A 17,690-nucleotide genomic window follows, 5' to 3' on the forward strand; every position below is an offset into this window, starting at 1 on the left:
ACCTTACCCTTGTTTACTGGGCTTTTCCTCCCATAACTGACTCATCCTCAGCATCCTCTTTTGTCTTCAGCTGAGGATGGTATTTAAGGTGAGGGCTTCAGCCAGGTTGGCCAGTTACTTGGTTTTCCTGGGTCTTTCTCATGTGTACATGTTGTTAAACTTTTGTTTGATTTTTTTCCTGTTAAGCTGTCTCATGTCAGTTTGATTCTTAGACCAGCCAGAAGAATCTAGAAGGGTAAAGGAAATTTTCTTCCTCCCCAACACCTTGGAATATACATAAGTAATAGGTATTCAGTAACATCTTAAAATGAACTTATATTTAGGTAATTGAAAATGCACGTGTGTGTGTGTGTATGAGAATTGCTGTACATACATGTGCGAGATGTTTATTAGGTCTTCAGACGGTGATTAGTACTTCTATGTGTGGATTCTAGAATGCCTCTCAGAATCCTTATGACCTTTCCAGGAGTCCCCTATCTCCTCTCTTGGTTAAAGAAATAAGAATCTAGATGGAGAAAACTCTAGGTGGGGAGTCAAGAGGCTAGAGTTTGGTCTGTATTCAGTTGTTTGTACTCCTTTTGGCATTTTAACCTCTCTCTGCTTCTGTCCGCATTGTAAATTACGATGGCTTACACCTGTCCTATTCATCTCATGGTTATAGTAAACGTGACATGCAGTTACCCAGTAGCCCCCTAAACCCACTATTCAGGGAGCTACTGTCTACTCAGTTAAGGCTTCCTACTTTGACAGAAGATAATGTACTTATAGGTATTCTCATGTTGAACCAGGTAAGGAAAGCTTTGGGATTCTTAAAAAAAGAAAGAAGAAAATATAATGTTAAAATCAAGAATTGGAGGAAATCTCAAAATACCTTAAAAGTGACAATGTTATTTTCCCTGAAATTCATCAGACCTCAGAAGAAAGATAATTCAGAGAAGAGGAACCAAAACTACTTTTTTTCTTCAACTTGCCGGTAGTCAGAAAACATATGTTGAGCACATGCTTCCTGCCAGGATAGTGCTTGGTTCCTGGCACTCAGAAACAGTTGCATTTAAATCTGCCTGTAGACTAGATAATTCCTACACCCAATATTTCCCCTTTGTTCTTGCTCTCTTTCCCTCCCTTCCTTTTTTTGCTCCCATATTTTTCTCGAGGAACAGCTTAACATTTATGAAATTAGAAGTATTAAATTTGACTACTTATTATTTGTAGATCCAGGTTTTGTAATTTCCAGGATTAATAATGCTCTTGTTAATGTAGTTTAGCCTTGAACATTTTATTCTTTGGGGTTTTATATCATCATCATACACTAGAAGGAGAATATGTTACTTTGCATGTTAAAATAAAGTTGTTTCCTTATTAACACCAATTTTACTAAGTAAATAAATAGAGAAATAAATAGGAAAAATCCATATCTTCTAGCAGAGTCAGCTTAAATTGACTCTTAAATAGCACCTAAAAATAATTTTGGCATCAATTAATAGCTTTCTTAAGCCAAAAATGTTACCATTATATATTTGCTTTATGCTGATTAACTATTAGTCTTTAATCCAGTGTGCTGTTATTAATACGACCTCGCTTTTTGAGAAACTGAGGGATTCTGTAAAGTTGTAAGTAGATTTTCTCGTTGGTTGGTTGGTAAATTAAATGTTCTTTTCCCTTTGAGATTCCAAAGTTGTGTTACTTCACTTAAGATTGATCTTTAATCAGCTTCTTGTCCCCCAAGTATTTGTAGTTCTGCAGTGGGCAGACTGCAAAACGAGGCAAGCCACTCTAGTTCTTTGTAATAAAGTTTCCAGTGGTTTGGGGGAAAAATGGAAAAATATTAGAGGGGTAAGTAGGTGGTTACTTAGCACTGGCGCAAAGGAGTGAATTATACTATAAACAAGAGTTAAATATTTGGTAAATATGGACAACAATATCATTTGCTTAGAGGGAGAAAGCAGTTGGGCTATATATCACGGTGCTCTGTGGCATACTAGTGAAGAGGTTAAAACTTCTTTAGCAATTGTATGGTTAAGTTATAAAGACCACTTCCAGGAACATGGAGTAGATGTTTTTTTTTTTTTCCCTATTCTCATATGAAATACAACTAAAAACCCTGGACATTATTGTGGTGTAAGTCCTGAAATTAAGATTCAGTATTATCTGCCTCAGCATCAGAAACCAGGAGGGCCTCAGGGTGATGAAAGAAAGCAAAGAGCTAAATAAATGGAGATTGGAAAACTCAACATAGTAAAGGTTCCAGTTCTTCCCAAATTGATATACAGGTTTAATGCACTTTCTTTTAAAATCCTAACAAGATTCTGGGGGGGTATGTAGAAAAAAACCATGAAATTTAAATGGAAAGGTAAGGAACTAGAATGGCTAAAACAGTTTTAAGAAAGAAGAATAAAGGGGAAAGAATGTCTACTCCATTAATAATAGCTTAGTGATCAAAGCTACTTGGAGAAGGGATAGACAAGTAAATCAGTGAAACAGAAGAGTTCAAAAATAGACGGAGACAAATAAGCCCAGCTTTGACAAATTTGCAAAAGCCATTCAAGAGGGGAAGGATAGCCTTTCCAACAAATGGTACTAGAGCAATTGGACATCCATAAGCAAGAAAACAATCATAAAGCTTCAACATCGTACCTTATAAAAATTGAAACCAAAGTGTATCATAAATGTATCATATAAAATGTAAAACTGTAAGAGTTCTTTTCAAAAATATAGGAGAAAATCCTTAGGATCTAGGGTGAAGCAAGGACTCCTTAGACGTGACACCAGTGGAACTACCCATAAAAAGAAAAATTGGTGTATTGGACTTGATCAAATTAACAACTTTCGCTCTATGAAACGTGCTGTTAAAAGGCTGAAAAGAAGCTAAAAATATTTGCTAACCACTATCCAAGATGAGTATCTAAAATATATAAAGGACTCTTAAACCTCAATAGTAAAAACAAACAAATAATTCAATTACAAAATGGGCGATAGACTTGGAGAGACATTTCTCCAAAGAGGATGTACACATGACAGAAAAGCACAAGAAAATATATTTAAGATTATTATCCATCAGGTAAATGCAACTTAAAGCCATAATAAGACATAACTACTTACTATTAGAGTTATTGTAATAAAAATTAATGATGCTAACAGGGATGTAGAGAAACTGCGTCATTCATACATTACTGGGAGGAATGTAACAGTATAGCCACTCTGGAGGACAATTTGACGGTTTCTTAAAAAACTAAACATCCAACTACTGTATGATCCAGCAATTGCACTCCTGGATATTTATTCAAGAGAAATAGAAAACTTATGTTTACACAAAAAACTGATAAAAGTTTTCATAGCTTTTTTGGTAATAGCCAGAAACTGGAAACAACCTAACTGTCTTTCAATTGATGAACAATTAAACAAACTGTGGTACATCCATACCATGAAATACTTCTCAACAGTAAAAAGCAACACCCTATTGATACACACAGCAACTTGGATGGATCTCCAGAGAATCATGCTTGGGCCAAAAATCAATCCCAAAGAATTGTACCAGGTATGATTCCATTTATGTAACTTTCTTGAAACGACGAAATTACTGAAACGGAGGGCAGATCAGTGGTTGCCAGAGATTAAAGAGAGTGGAGGAAGGGGGAGTAGAGTGTAGAGGGGAATGTGAGGGAAGTGGGTGTGGCTATAAAAGGGCGAGATGAGGAAGCTTTCTTGTGACGGAAATGTTCTGTATCTTGACTGCATTAACGTCAGTATCCTGGTCGTGACATTGTACTAGAGATTCGGAAGATGTCATCATTGGGAGCATCAGGGTAAAGGGGACATGGTATCTCTCTGTACTACTTTTGTAACCAAACTCAGATTCGGCCACTCGCTGCTCATAAGCCAGTCATTTGAGAGGCAAGTGTCAGTAGAAAGGAAAGGTGCTTTGATAAGAAGATCCGGCAATCTGGGGAGATGAACTCGTGTCCAGAGACAAACTCCAAAAATCCTGCTCAGCCATGACAGTTTCTAAAGGGAAACATGAGGGGGAAGAATCTCAGTGAATCATCGAGGCGGCAGGTTGGCTTCTGCATCATTCTCCATTTAGTGCAGACTGGCTGACTTCCTTCACTTGTTATCTTGCCTGCGCGATCTGCCCGCAGGACTACTGAGGGGGCTGTTGCGGGGTGGAGAGCAAGTCAGTTTTTAGCCCCTTAATTCCTCATTCTTCCTTCTTTATATCTAGGAAAAGAATCAATAGGTTAGACAAGGCATGGTGTGCCTTCAGGAGAGCATAAGTCCAAGTTAGTTTCAATTGTTTCGTGATCTCATTCCTATAATTAAGTTCTTTTAAGGTTAGAGGGGAACAGAAATGGGCAAAGGGGGAAGGGGCATAAGAGCTGCTTTCACTTTTTCAAACTGCGTAGGAATATGCAATTGTCTCAAAATTAAAATTTTAAGTAACTATAAATATCTGGTTGTATTCTCCTATAATTTTTATATAAACGGCTTTATGATTCCACAAAGATGCCTGTGAAATTGGAGAATGGTTTTCACGATGTCATATTAATCCCAGGTGTACAGTTTCTTCATGATCCTAGTTTGTAATTGTCTTGGGTACCTTTTTAAAATTCATGTTTCTTCTGGTTTCTTAAGGTCAATGCTCTCTTTCTTACAAAGGATAGGTTCTTGTTGAGTCAACAGTGCTTTCAGCGGACACTGCACATTAGAGAAAAGCCAGCAAAGTTCTCCCAGGCTGGGCAGCCTTTCACCTCCACACCCCTGGAATGAGTCTCAGTGGGAAGTAATGCGGCTCATTTGCAACCATCGTTTAATAGTCATAATAAAAAGAATGCTCAGAGGAATGGAGTTTAAAGCCCATTCGTCATATCAGTAAACAACATTTGCCTTTAAAAGGGACCTCCTGTTTTTGCCCGTTAAGTGCAGAGGTTGTGGTAGCTTTTGATTTATCACCTCACATTTTCGGCCTGCCCTTTTCTTTAAATATATAGCACGTTCAAATCCCAAATCAATATGCGTGGTGTTGTATTGAATTTAAGGCGAACAGCGACAAGAAAAAACATAGTCATGAGACAATTTTTTAACCTTTTATTGAATGACAGTCTTACTAACAGGCTAGAAATAACAAGGTGCAAGTTTTCCTATTTTATTTCTCCTCCGAAGTTTAGCACCAGGAGTTTCAAAGTCACACCCACAGATAAGACCACAAAAGTTTGGCTCAATGAACCCCTGTGATGCCATTTCATGCCTCTATGGCTTTGTTTATTCTGCTTCCCTGGCCTGGATGACTGTTAACCTTTCTCACCTGGCTAACTCAAACCTATCCTTACCTCAATTAAATTACCTCTAATAAATCATTCACCTCTTCCTCCAGGAAGTCTTCCTTGACTGCTTGAGGATGGGGTAGAGGCCTTCCCTGTCTCTTTGTACCCCAGGTAATATGTAATATCAGAGCATTTTTCCATACTGCGTGGAAAATCTCCATTAGGCTAAACACTTTGAAAAGAGGAGCTGTGATTTATCTGTTTATATAGTTTTCCCCAGTACTTTACACAGTGTGCTCAGTAAATGTTGGCGGAATCTGGGCAGTGGTGAAACATTTACATAGTAGAATTGACAAAAAAGTGGGAGCAAATCACACAAGAAAACCAAATGAGTTTATTAGATTTTTTGTACAAGGAATCTAGTTTGGACACAATGGATAACACAGATGTGGTTTAGTGGGTACTTTCCGTACCTGAGCTTTTCTGAATGAGGAGAGTGACTTTGATATTTTCATTATTACTGCAAGATCGAAAGTGCCATAAGGACAGGAACTCTGTTGCTCCTGCTTTCGGAATTGGCCCTCGAACAGTGTGTCTTTGCTCCCAACTGTGATTATTTCCTTATATTTTAAGTGATCTATTTGATTACTACAAGTAGAATTGATGACTCAGAGTGTGCACAGGGAATACTTTTTTACAATTTAAATATTCTATGGAAAGATTTTAAGAATTTGTACCTACACTATCCATCAGATTTCATTCTTTTTTCAATGCTGGCATTGTAACTTTAAAAAATGGGTGAAAATTGTAATTTTCATTCATATTATAATTTTCACTCATATTTAAATATGGATTAGAGGTTAGTACCTATCATGGAGTCAGACACACCTGGATTTGAAATGCAGCTCCATAATTGCAAGCTGCATGACCCCAGGAAGTTTATTTAATAGATCTAAGCCTCATCTCTAAAGTGGATTAATAAATGGTACTCACCTTGTAGCAAGGTTGGGGAAATATTCAGATAATGTGTATAAATTGTAAGTACAGTGCCTGACACAGTGCAGTTATTCAATAAGTATTAGCTTTTATTTTTACAAGTACTGTATCAGTCTTCCATTACCAGTGAGGTTGCGTATTTGGCGGTATCTGTTAAAATATTCTCTCTCTGCTTTTCAGTCCTTTCTTTCCAGGCCCTTTATTCAATCATATATTGGAATTAACGCTCTCTCTCTCTCTTTTTTTTTAATTGAGTTCTAAAAGTTTTCCATACATAAAGGATAGCAAATCTTTGTGACGTGTGTATTTTGAGTAGTTTTACCTAATTAGTCCTCTGTCATTTAATGTTATCTGTAATATTTCGCTTTTTACCCAGAAAAGTAATGATCAGTTCTGCTCCCCAAACATTTTGAGGTCTCTGCACTTTCCTACCCTCTTTGCAGTTAAGCACAGTCATATGACTCACTTTAACGTGAGCAATAGCCATTATGTTATTTGTGGGCAAATAAATGCTTCAGCAGCCAGTGTGCAACTCCCTCTTCTGCATTGATTGTGGCAGCATGTGATGATGGCAGAGATGGAGACAATGTCAGCCTGCGTCCCCAAGTGACAAAGATGAGTGGCACCTCCTACTTGCAAAATGTGTAAACAAAATAAACCTTTGTTGTATTGAACTCCTAAGATTTGGGCGTTGTGTATTACTGCAGCATAACCTAACCTATCCTTACAGATGCAAGGATATTTTTGCTAGATTTATTATTATTTTTAAAGGTAGTCACATTTAGCTATCTGTTCCTTAGAAGTACTGCCTTTGGTATTAAATGGATATTACGCTGAGAAAGTCCAGAAAGTCTGTTCTAACTATTGGAGTGCCCAAACATGGACTGAATGGCTTTTTGAGGTAGTAAGTTTCCTGTTTGTGAATAATTTTCAACAGTTATGGCTGTGTGTCAGGAGTGCTGTGTAGTTATTATATGTTATATGAGTGATCAGAATAGTTGACCTTTAAATTTCCTTCCAGCTGTTTGGATATTAAGAGTAATGCAGAGTTACTACTCAAGGAACTCACCATGTACCTTAGTATTTGCAAAGATGAGGTAGAATCTGGGGAAAAGATTCTTCCATCTTTTTCCAAATAATCAATCATAAATCTGCAGATAAAATAATCCCCAATTTTTAGGATAGATCTAAGTTTCCCTGTATATTAAAGCTCTGTGCTCTTCACAGTTTCTTCAGTGACTCAATTTCACCCAGACGTTCAAAATAAGAAACAACTGCCTTCTTATACATCTTGAGCAGATTCCTTACTGAGACCATATTTTACTGTTGTTCTTGAGTTGTATAATATGTCAAGACAGGTATACGGGATGTAGAATCCTACAGGCTCCATGAAAGGGGATTGTTTCAAAGAACCAAAATTAAAGTGAAGAGTATTTCTCCCCTACTCTGTCCAGGGCAGCACTTTAAGACATTGACATAGCGGGGTAGGGCAGCATCTGAACCACTAAAAGGTCTCACAGCAGCTTCCTTTCTTCTCCGTGCCACCAAATGACCTTTGAGTAAAGAGCAAACTCTCCCATTCAGATGGGCTCCTGGAACTTATTTTCCCTGTGTGATTGCCACCCCCTCCCTTTATTCCTCAGGTTCTTGAGTTTTGGTGGAAAAGATTCAGTAAGTTCAAGGCTAAACAAAGATAATTTGAAGAATTGTATAAAAACACTCTTCCAAACTAATACTTAGGTTCTTTGAAGAGAAGCACCAGAGGATGAGCTATTAAGAAAATGATACCCTCCACATCTTGGCTATTGTAAATAGTGCTGTAATGAACATAGGTGTGCATGTATCTTTTCAAATTAGTGTTTTCATTTTCCTCAGATAAATATTCAGAATTGGGATTGCTGGATTGTATGGTAGTTCTGTTTTTAGTTTTTTGAGGAACCTCAATGCTTTTTTCCATAGTGGCTGCAGCAATTTACATTCCCACCAACAGTGCGCGAGGGTTTCCTTTTCTCCGTATTTTCACCAAACCTTGTTGCTTCTTGTCTCTTTGACAATAATCATTCTGACAGGTGTGAGGTGATAGCTCCTTCTGGTTTTGATTTTCATTCCCCTGATGATTTGTGATATTGAGCACCTTTACATGTACCTGTTGTCTTTTTTGGAAAAGTGTCTGTTTCAGGTCCTCTGTCCATTTTTAAGTTGGGTTATTTGCTTTTTTATATTGAGTTGTATGAATTCTTTATATATTTTGGATATCAATCCCTTGTCAGATATACCATTTGCAAATATTTTAACCCATTCAGTAGGCTACCTTTTCATTTTGTTGGTAATTTCCTTTGTTGTGCAAAAGCTTTTTAGCTTGATGTGGGCCCTTTTATATATTTTTGCTTTCTTTGCTTTGCCCGAAGTGACAGATCCAAAACTATATTGCTAAGGCTGATATCAAAGAGGTTACTGCCTATGTTGTTTTCCAAGATTTTTGTTGTTTCAGGTCTTACATTCATGTCTTAAATCTATTTTGAGTTTAATTTTATATGTGGTTTAAGAAAATGGTACAGTTTCATTCTTCTGCATATAGCTGTCCCATTTTTCCCAAAACCATTTACTGAATTTCCCCATTGAATATTCTTTCCTCCTTTGTTGTAGATTAATTGACCGTATGTGTGTGGGTTTATTTCTGGATTCTCTATTATGTTCTATTGATCTATGTTTCTGTTTTTGTGCCAGTGTCATACTGCTTTGATTACTGTAGCCTTGTAGTATAGTTTGAAGCCTGGGTACATGTCTGTTGGTTGATGAATGGATGAAAATGATGTGGCATGTATATACAGTGGAATATTACTCAGCCATAAAAATAGTAAAATCTTGCCACTTACAGCAACATGGATGGATCTGGAGGGTAGTATGTTAAGTGAAATAATTCACAGGAAAACAAATACTGTATGATTTCACTTCTATGTGGAATCTCAAAAACAAAACAAGTGAAGAAACAAAACAGGCTCATAGATACAGAGGACAAACTGATAGTTTGTAGAGGCGGGGAAGGTGGGATAGAGGGATGGACAAAATAGGTGAAGCAGATTAAGAGGTATAAACTTCCAGCTATTACAGTAGGTAAGTCACAGGAATGTTATGTATACATAGGGAACATAGTAATATTATAACAGCTTTGTATGGCGATGGGATGGTAACTGGGCTTATTGAGGTGATCATTATATAATGTCGAAAAATATTGAATCTCTCTGTTTTACACCTGAAACTAATAAAAATTAAAAATAAAATAAGTATAGGCATTTATAGCTATCAGTTTTCCTCCACACTTCTTTAGCTGCATCCCATTATGTTTGGGTTTGTTGAGTTTTGTTTTTATTTGTCTCCAAGTATTTTCTGATTTCCTTTGCGATGTCGTCCTTGGTCCCTTTAGGAGTATATTGCTTCATATGCATATGTTTGTGAATTTCTCTAATTTCCTTTTATTATTGATTTCTAATTCTGTTCCATTTGTTCATAGAATACATGGTGTGATTAAATTATTTGAAATATATATTTAAAAACCCTAGCCTCATTAAATCATTAAATTTTAGTTAGGATAGTTTCTGTTTTTGTTAATATCACATACTTTTTAAAATGATTTTTTCCTTCATTGTAGTATCTTTTCTTCTCCATCTCTCAGCTTTTTCATCTTTGGCACCCTGGTGTGGGTTGGTGTTTGTTGCGCCTGGAAGATGTGTTGGAGAAAGTGGGAGAGATGTGCAATTGAGTCCTTGGCTACTGTTGAGGTTACAAATATCTGAAGTTGTAGCTTTTGTAAAAAATACCCTCTAACTTCTACCTTTTAACAGTGATGTTGGGTGGCTAATTTTATGCACTGGTTTTAAAATCCTAGGAGGAAACGTTCTGAAATAGATAACATTTTCTTCAAAGTCAACCTTGACTCCCGTTCTAAATGCAGTTTTTGAAATTTAGGTGTGAAGAATTTCTTAATCTTTCCTCTCTGTCTCCTATCCCATTTTATTACAGTCTCTTGACTGGGTCTGACATGCCCTGTGAGAGCCCCTCTGTTTATCTTCTTCAGAAATTAAACATCTAGTGTTCTGTTGGTGTTGAGAGAGATAATTCCCCACTGATGAAGGGATCTAATGATGTAGCTGCTCTGTAAACACCCTTTAACTCCCTCCTAACCTTCAGAGGCAGTGGGTACCACTATTTCTGGAGGAAGTAAATCGGGTTGGTTATTGATTGGCTCTTTCCATTGCTGGCCTAGAATTTAACTTTTCTAGGGGTTTGTGTCTTAAGTATCTACCTCTTTACTACAGTTTTAGCCGTGTTTTATGGGCAAGAAAAGTGACATATGTGGATTTAAATAGCCTCCTTCTCGTGGAAGTTCTGTAGAGTCTATTTTAACTACAGTGAGACATGGTTATATAACCTTTAACTTTGAGACTGTGATGCGTGTTTTCCTGTTTATCGTAGGGAATATGTTAACTTGTCATATACGTGTTACAGGAAATCAAATTGAGTTTACATCAAACTTGTAATGTTGAATCAAATGATTAGAAGTTCACTTCTTATTAACTCAAGAAGTATAAAAACAATCAGATGCTCCTGAACTAAGGAAACAGCACCTGTTCTCCCCTTTCTTCAAGCACAGGGAAAGTCGTTCTAAGTGTTGATTTTAGCAGTAACATTTAAAAACACTGTGAAGAATCTTGACTTTATTCTCAGTGTAGTGATTTTTAAACTAACTTCTAATGCTGATTGACTAAAGTTTGCTCTTTTTTGGAAATGAAAGGGAGAATATCTATTTTTTTGTCCTTGATAAGTTGGTACTTTGATTCGAAAGATAAAAAATAATTGTGGAATAGGTATGCAATTAGAATTAAATTGGATAGCGCAGAAAATAAAATAGTAGCTTTTCATTTATCTGTAATATCCTTAGAACTACAACTGTGTATGCTTTGACTCCTATTTTTATGTCCATATTTTTACAGCTTAATTGCTAAAATTTAGATATATAAACTGTATTTTTAAATTATTTTCTTCAGATTGTAAGTCTCTCAAGAAAGGGAAATTATCTTTTGTGTTTTTAATCCTATGACTATCCTAGCACAGTGCTAAGACGGTACCAATTTCTGGACACTGAATGAAGTTATGGCTAAATTTTATTACCTGGAAACTACCAGGTAAAATATTTAATTATCTAAAGAGATAAACCAAATTTAAGAGAAATAGACAAAAATCAACAACTTTTATTTAAATATTTCATTTAAAAAACAAAACACCTGCTTTCATCTGGTTTCCTAGGGGTTAGTTCAAGGCTCAAAAATCTCTTTCACATCTACACCCGTTGTCCCAATCTGTAAGGAATTTATTCTCAAGATGGAGGCCCTGAGATGCAGTCCCACACAGGAAATAACGTTCTTGTTGTACTTGTGGGCTCTACTTAAAAATGGCAAATTATTTTTGAAAGATTATCTTAAAGTAAATCATCTTTATTTACTGAGCTGTTACTCTTTACAAGGCGTTGTGGTGGGTTCTTAGAGAATACAAAAATAAGACATAGTCCCTGTTATTAAGGACTAGAATTAAATTAAAAAACAAAATAGGACTTCCCTGGTGGCGCAGTGGTTGAGAGTCCGCCTGCCGATGCAGGGGACGCGGGTTCGTGCCCCGGTCCGGGAAGATCCCACATGCCGCGGAGCGGCTGGGCCCGTGAGCCATGGCCGCTGAGCCTGCGCGTCCGGAGCCTGTGCTCCGCAACGGGAGAGGCCACGACAGTGAGAGGCCCGCGTACCGAAAAAAAAGAAAAAAAAAAAAAAGCCACAAATAAAGATTTAACAAACAATTGAAGTGCCACATGAGGATGCTATGTGAGTTCAGGTAAAGTGAGAGATCGTCGGTGTTATTGCTACTGATGAAGTTAAACATTTATTTAGCGTATGTTAGGTTCAGGGCGCTAATCTGAACACTTTACATGTATTAACCTCTCTTAATTTTCATAACAAATCCATGTTGTAGATAACTATTATGTCCACTTAAAAGATTAGGAAACTGATACACAGATAGGTTAAGTAACTTCCATAAGGTCTTGCAAGTGGCAACAAAATAAAACCCAGGGTAGCAACATTATAGAACATAATGAGGAGCTGTAATGTAAATTGGAACATTAAAGGCATTAATCACCAGAAAGAAAAAGGAAATTAGGAAGAGAAATTCAAGTTCATGTAAGTCAAAATTTGAAAGTAAGATTAAACAAAACGAGTTCAGTCTTGTGGGAGCTGAGGTATTATCTAAGTGTAAAATGAACATATAATTTATTTTCCAAATGTGGCCACTTTTGAGAGTGGCAGGGCTACTACTGGATGTGAATGCTCCATGCAAACTGAGACCGATGGTCATCCTGGTTGTGCCCCTTGCCCTCAGATCCTTAACTCCATTCCAGCTGTGGTAATTGTGTGAGCAGGGCTGGCTCCCCCCCCCGCCCCCCATCAGGCTGTGGCAAGTGTAGCGGAGAAAAACTAGGCTTTAGCTCAGTGTCTGCACTTCAGTGCAATTATCTTCGGCAATCTGACCTCCTGAACTTTGGACTTTGCCTTTTTAGAGCTGTTTTGCTTCCTTCACTCTTTGTATGAGTGAAATTCTATGGACACAAACTCTGACCTGCTTCAACTTATACAGTGTACTTGATTACTTGCAGTATGATCAACAACTGCAAAATCTGACATATGCACTGTTTGACTTACGGAGCTAGTCAGACTCTTCCTGCAGAGCCAAAATTCTGTCTTTGTATAGTCCTTGCTACTCTTAGCTAGATCTGCCTCTTTACCACCTATCAAAGTGATGATTTTTTAATACAGCTTAGTTATGAAACAAAAGTTGGAAATGGTCCTACATGGAGTGAGGACATTTTCCTGGAGATGGGGAATGGGGATTGGAGAGTAGGTTATTAATGGATTTTGAGCAGAAAAATGACAAAATGAAAATAAAACAATCTGCTGAGATATGTCAGATGGATCACAGTGGGAGACTGAGGACAGCAAAGTGGTCAGGTGGACACATAACTGTCCATAAATAAAGTATTGATAATAGAAGTTAATTACAAGGGGGCAGCAATGGGAACCCAAGAAAAACAGGTGGAAAAAATATTGCAAAAGGAGAATCTTCAGAAGACAACATTCCAAAGACAACATTCCAAAACCTGGAAAGTAGCCTAGAGTTCTTTGGGTTCAGTGAATCAGTGAATACTCTCGTTGATTCATTTTGTGTTAGATTGGGTGAGGGAGAAAGTGCTAGTGTTTTTTCTTTATGCTCCCACAGACTACATCGTATTAGAATGTATCTTCTATTTTTTTTTTTTTATGTCTGTCAACCACATTTTACACAGAATCATCTCCTCCAGAGCTAATGGGGCATTCAGCTTTTCATCTTCAAGATGTAGCTCACTGGCTGGCATAGTAGTGGTTTTTGTCATCTTGGCTAAGGGGGAACTGAATTTCCACGAATTTTCTTCTTCATATAGTTCCAGGTTAGGAACGGGAGAAATTGACATGAGTTTGGGGAGGCAGAAGTGAAGCAGCAGCCGTGTCTGCTCTGAAGGTCAGTGGTGCGTGAGCTGGGGTAGCTTACACGTGTTATTGTTCCTCTGCTAATTCACCGTGTTCATCCGACAGCATGTGATAATCAGGTGCCTGTAGAAGCAAGCCTTTGAGTGACCAGGAATCTGGCATGGAATAACTTTAGTGAAAGTAAGGACTATAATGGGGTTAGCTGGTTGCTTTTAAGTGTGGTAGAGAACTTAGGGGAAGAAAATTATGAGCTCAGGGCTTTTAAATTTGCATTTCAATGTCTGGGAAGAAACCAGGAAGCTCTAAGACCACCCCGAAGAAAACCCTTATCTCCTGTAGCCTCATGGCTGAGATTTCTGAGTGTTAAATCCAAGGTCTAAACCTGTGTCAGGCTGCATTACAGCACAGTTGAATTACCAGTGAGTGTCACAGAGTCTCTTATGTTAAAGTTAAGGCATTTGTTTGGAAGGAATGGTATCCTGGAACCTGGATTCATATGTGCAGATTCCAATAAATCTGGGGATATTGGACCCCTAAGTTTTACTGAGCCTCTTTTACCAGCAGAAGCAGGCTTTCTGTCTTCTCTTCCTGGCAGAGGAGGTTAGCATCCCCTTGGCTGAAGAACCTGAAATGGGCCTCGAAGATATGTTCCTTGCCGGGGACTACTGTTCCTTCTCAATCCCAATACATAAACCTTCCATTGCTTCTAGACCTATAACCAGATGCAAGTCCAGACAGTGCCTGAGAGGATAAGACACACAGTATGACCTATGAGGATGTGCAATATAAAGAAGAATTGCAAGGCTTTGCTGCTTTATACTGAAAGTAACCTGGGGGAAAATTAGGAATGGATCCTAAGTATATTGGGGGAGCATGGAAGGAATAAACTGTTGGGTTTGGATGGCTTACTAAATGGTAATTCTGGATTCAGTATGTTACTTTGAGCCACTGGGAGTCTCTTTAAACGTCAACTTGGTTGTTTGAAAGCTGTACCCCCAAATTTCCTATGAAGTTGAAATGCCAAACTGAAAATGAAATCAAGTAGAAACGCCAAAACTTCCTGGTATATTGTAGAGGATGAAATCCAGAAGCTTAGGGAGAGCTGAATGCTGGAGTACATTTCTCCAGTAAGATCTGCTTATCCACACCCCAGCCATGTTCCCCGAGACGGCCCAGAGGACAATTCCTTCACCAAGGCTGCGATAAAAACAGTTGTGAGGAGAGGTTATTTTTAAAGAGTTCTTTGGTGGAGAGTCTCTGAATTCCTGCCAGTAATAGGAGCGAGCTTGGAAGAGGATCTTGAACTTAACACGAGAATGCATGTCAACACATTGATTTCAGCCTGAGCAGAGAAGCCACCCATCTTGTGCCAGACTTCTGACCTACAGAACTGCAAGCTAATAAATGAGTGGTGTTTTAAGCCAATAAATTTGTGGTCATTTGTTATGCAGCAGTGGAAAACTAATACAGGTAGCAAAGGGCAAGTGGAGGCCATTAAAACTCCCTCTCCCTACCAAAATAGTTTAATAATAGTAACAATACCACATTCCTAAGGGAATTGCAGAATATTGTCATCAACAAGGGCTTAAGAGATGCAGGAGTGGTGATTCCTAATACAACTTTTTGTTTTTAAATTGAAATATAGCTGATTTACCATGTTGCGTTAGTTTGAGGTGTACAGCACAGTGATTCAGTTATACATACATATATTCTTTTTCAGATTCTTTTCCCTTATAGGTTATTATAAAATGTTGAGTATAGTTCCCTGTGCTGTACAGTAGGTCCTTGTTATAATACAACTGTTCAATTAACCTTTCTGGCCTGTGATGAAAACAGATGGATCTTGAAGAGTGACAGGAGACTATTGTAAATTTGATTGGATGATGAGCCCAATTGCACCTGTTGGTCCAGATGTGGTTTCATTGCTAGGCAAGTGGATACATCCCATGTCATCTGGTATGCAGCTCTTTATCTGGCAAATGCTGTTTCACCCATACCCATTAGTAAAGACCATTAGGAATAGTCTTCTTTCAGCTGGAAGGGTCAGCAATACACCTTTACTGTTTTAACTCAGGGCTCTATCAACTCTCAAATCCTGTCATAATCTAGGCGACCAGGACTTGCCTCAGTTCCAGTCCACCGGGCATCACACTCTTCCTTTACATTGATTATATCCTGATACGTGGATCTGATGAGCAGGAAGAAACAAAATCTCTAGTTATTTGATTTAGACATTTAGGAGGTGGAAAATAACCCCCCCCCATCACAAATTCATTGTCACCTAATATTAGTTTCTCATTGCCATTGTAATACATTGCCACAAACTTAGGGGGCTAAAACCAAAACAGGTTTATTATCTCACTGTGCTGGAAGTCAGTGCACCTTGATTACAGGTGCTGTGAGGACTGTGTTCCTTTTGAATACTCTGGTGGAGCATCTGTTTCTTTGCCTTTTCCAGCTTCAGAAGATTGTGTGTAGTTACTGTCCCCTTTCTCCAGTGTCAACACCCACAGTACAGCATCTTTAAAGCTTTCTGCCTCCATCTCTCTCTGATCTTTGCTTTCATTGTCACATCATCTCTGACGTGAGCCCTCTGTCTCCCTCTTATAAGAACCCCTGTGATTATATTGGATCCATGAGGATAATACTGTGTAATTATCTCAAGGTCCTTACTTTAATCACACTTGCAGTCCTTCTTTTTTTTCTTTTTTTTCGGTACGCGGGCCTCTCACTGTTGTGGCCTCTCCTGTTGCGGAGCACAGGCCCCGGACGCGCAGGCTCAGCGGCCATGGCTGACGGGCCCAGCCGCTCCGCGGCATGTGGGATCTTCCCGGACTGGGGCATGAACCCGTGTCCCCTGCATCGGCAGGCGGACTCTCAACCACTGCGCCACCAGGGAAGCCCCTTGCAGTCCTTTTTGACATGTGAACATATTCACAGGTTTGGAGCATTAGGACGTGGACATCTTGGGGAAGACGTTATTTTGTCTACCACATACCTCAATGAAGTTTCTTTGATCTGAGGCTGTCGGGATATCCTTTTCAAAGTGAAGGGCAAGTTGCTGCATCTGGTGCTTCCTACCACTAAGAAATATCCGTAGCAATCGATGGGCCTCTTTGTATTCTGGAGGAAACATATGTCTCATTGCGGTATGCTACTACAACCATGTACAAAGTAAGCTGAAAAGCTACCAGTTTTCAATTGGGTTCAGACAAGAAAGAGAAAGAAAAGTCTGTAATAGGTCCAGCAGGCAATGTGAGCTGTCCTTCCTCCTGGATATATAATCCTTGAAGTGTCACATAGGGATGCCTTTGGAAGGCTTTCACAGGCAAATCACATTGCAGACACTCAAGATTTTGGAACATCATTATGCTTTTCTCTGCAGATAAAGATAATCATTTTGAGAGACTACTTCTGGCTTGCTATTGGGCCCTGGGAAAGACTGAACACTTGGTCATGGACCACCGAATTTTCATGTGACCTAAGATGCCCATTATTAAATGGATACTGTCTGATCACCATGTATAATCTGGGCATACAGATCAGCACTTTATCATAAAATGGAAGATATATTTATATATATGTATATGTATGTATAATTGGGCTTAAGCAGATCCTGCAGGCACATATATGCTGCATGAGTCAAGTAGTCTAGATGTCCATGTCTCATACTTTTGCTCTATTCCCTCCTCCCTCCCTCACTTACTGTCTCCAGGGGATTGATCAGTTGACTCAAGAAGAAAAAAGGACAGGGGTGAAACAAAACTGTTTCATTGGACATAACTTCAAGCAGTGCCACCCGGCTTTTGCCTGGAAGGAGACATGGCCTGAGGGATGGACCTACGGTGATTCCTGTGAAGTATGATTTGGT

This window comes from Aethalodelphis obliquidens, unplaced genomic scaffold (genome assembly GCF_003676395.1).
Source record: "Aethalodelphis obliquidens isolate GAN/ISIS:26980383/991018 unplaced genomic scaffold, ASM367639v1 scaffold19, whole genome shotgun sequence".
In the NCBI taxonomy this organism is placed as follows: Eukaryota; Metazoa; Chordata; class Mammalia; order Artiodactyla; family Delphinidae; genus Aethalodelphis; species Aethalodelphis obliquidens.